We start from the raw sequence: 2,528 nt of genomic DNA, 5'->3' as shown, positions 1-2,528 counted from the left end.
TCAAGGGCATTATATTCAGTAACCAATGGTGGTACTTTCTGGTGTGCATCGTAGTCATCGTACGCCTCGTTCTCACGGAGGTGAACTATATAGTTCTCATAATGCACTACCAAATCAACTATTGTCATGCCGTAGTCCAGGTGTAGGTGAATGCAGGAGTTGAGGCTTTTGCTCCTCTGGTTACATCGCATACCAAGTAAAAAACCATCGGAAAGATATGGAGCTACCCAAAGTCGCCTCTTCTTGTACATCCTGTTATGCCACTCTTCAATTTTATCCCTCATCCATTTATCGACGAAAGCGGTCCATCTCTGCTCAAAGTTGGCTTGAGTGGTGGCATAGTAAAGGAGCGATCTGAACTCATCCAGTGACTTGTAATGTAGGTGCCTCTCCATATTTTTCTCGATATGCCACGAGCAAAGACGATGGAACACATCAGAAAGGACAGTCCGGATCGCCCCGATCATTACAGCGTCAACGTCTGGGATTATTGACTTTGGCTTCACCTGACTGTTTGCCCTCATAAATGTCTGTAGCAGCCACACGTATGTCCCTTCGGTCTCGTCAGAAACAATGGCACAACCAAACATTGTGGTGCAACAGTGGTTGTTAACTCCGACAAAGGGGAAGAATGGCATACCATATTTGTTCATCTTATATGTGTTGTCAAACACGACCACATCTTCATAGTCCTGATAGTCCCTCCGCGACTGTGCATCGCACCAGAACATACTCTTCAGTTGCCCTTCATTATCAAGCACATACTAAAAAAACTTAGGGTACTTCTCCTTTCTGCTCCTCATAATGTCAACTGGCGTCTCAGCATCACCCTTTGCAATGAGCTTCATTTTCTCTCTGCAACATAGATTGTAAATGTCCCTCCTGATAAGTCCACACTTACCGTATGAAACATGTCTGCTGATGAAGTTGTCCATAATTATATGCTTTCTTATCCCGGCCACTTCCATCGTCAATATCTCTGCCCTCGTGCCATCTCCAATGCTTCTGTGTGACCATAGAAAAGAAACCTCGTTGGGGCGAGCCATCGCGTGGTTGTGATCATCCGCGAATAACGCGAAAAACCAAACATCACGTTCTCTCTCCAGCTTCACAACCATCTGTGCCCCGCAATCGCAACGAGTTTCCGGCCTAAGCCTGCACTTGCGGCCCTCCATGGTTACGAATTTATTCTGTCTTCTCCCTGCCATGGAGCAAAGAAACCGCTGGTACCGTATCATTCCTGAAGCACCTCATTTGACCTTCTGTTTCCTGATGCTAAATCTGTGCTCTTTGGCGTGATTGTTGAAGAATATGTATGCATCCCCTTGCGACTGAAATGTCATAGCCATGACCTTCCAATGTGTCTCCTACATCTGCTGCTGCCTTCGAGCCTCCTCAATGTCCATCTCTGCCTCATCGTGATAACCGCTAGGACCATCTGACTGCTAGAAATTTAAATATGAAACTTTGTCAATTACTATCATTTATTTCATACTATTGCGTGATGTACAACATGTATGAACGAACCTGGCTCAAGTTATCTGCGAATGATTCCTGGAAACTATCTTGCACATTGTCAACATCCACATCTTCCTGCAAATTTGTAAACATAGAGAAATGGTTAGCCTTGCCATACTTTGCAAATTCAAAAATGAAATCAAAATATACGCCAGTTATCTTTTCACTATTTGCGCCATGTTCATTATCATCAAAATCCTTCGGAGGTAAGATATCATATGACTAGCACGAATTGTTGTCGCTGATATCATCATCTTCGTTAAAACTATCGTTATCAGTCTGAGTCACCTTATCAGTATCATTCTCACCCCGTGAATGCGGTTTGTTCGTCCATGTCAACAAATCTAACTCGCAAAACCGCACAACAATGATAATTTATCGTGTGTTAAGTTCCATATGGTGGATCATGCCCAAGTGCAACACTACTTCTCTACATCATGCGGTCGTCCGTGGAGGCGGCACTGCGGCACGAGGTTTAGATGAACCCTAAACCCTATATCAGTACATGAACTAAATCACTTCCATCCATCATGCTAGGTTTAGATGCCAAACCTTGGGCCGCGGGGTAGACATCGCCGGCGTAGGACGACGGGCCTTTAGGCAGGGGTCTCCGGCTTGATTCTGACCGGCGGCGACGTGCAAGACGAGAAAGCCGCGGGTTTTTTGGTCGGATCCGCGGCGGGGGACGACAGCGGTCAGTTGCGGCGGAGGCGGAGGAGGACGTCGGACCGTTAACGTCCGCGATATCGGACGAGAACTGTGAGATGCGACATCGGATGGGGTTGCGACCGCGGCGATCGGCCAGTTGGAAAAAATGGGACGGGAGGAGCGTGATCGCCGTGCGGGCGAGAAAATCGTGCAACTTCCTCTTTTTTCCCATACACGCGACGCGGCAGCAGATCATGTTTTTTTCCTGCATGCGCGCGGGTATATGTACGCCGGCCTGTAGTCTACAATGCAAGGTGGGTATACGTTTCCTCTGTATGACCATTCTGCCCTTCTACGTTTTA

The sequence above is a fragment of the Triticum dicoccoides genome, chromosome 7B, assembly GCF_002162155.2.
Source record: "Triticum dicoccoides isolate Atlit2015 ecotype Zavitan chromosome 7B, WEW_v2.0, whole genome shotgun sequence".
NCBI classification, from domain to species: domain Eukaryota; kingdom Viridiplantae; phylum Streptophyta; class Magnoliopsida; order Poales; family Poaceae; genus Triticum; species Triticum dicoccoides.
Note: the sequence above shows the minus strand (reverse complement) of the source record.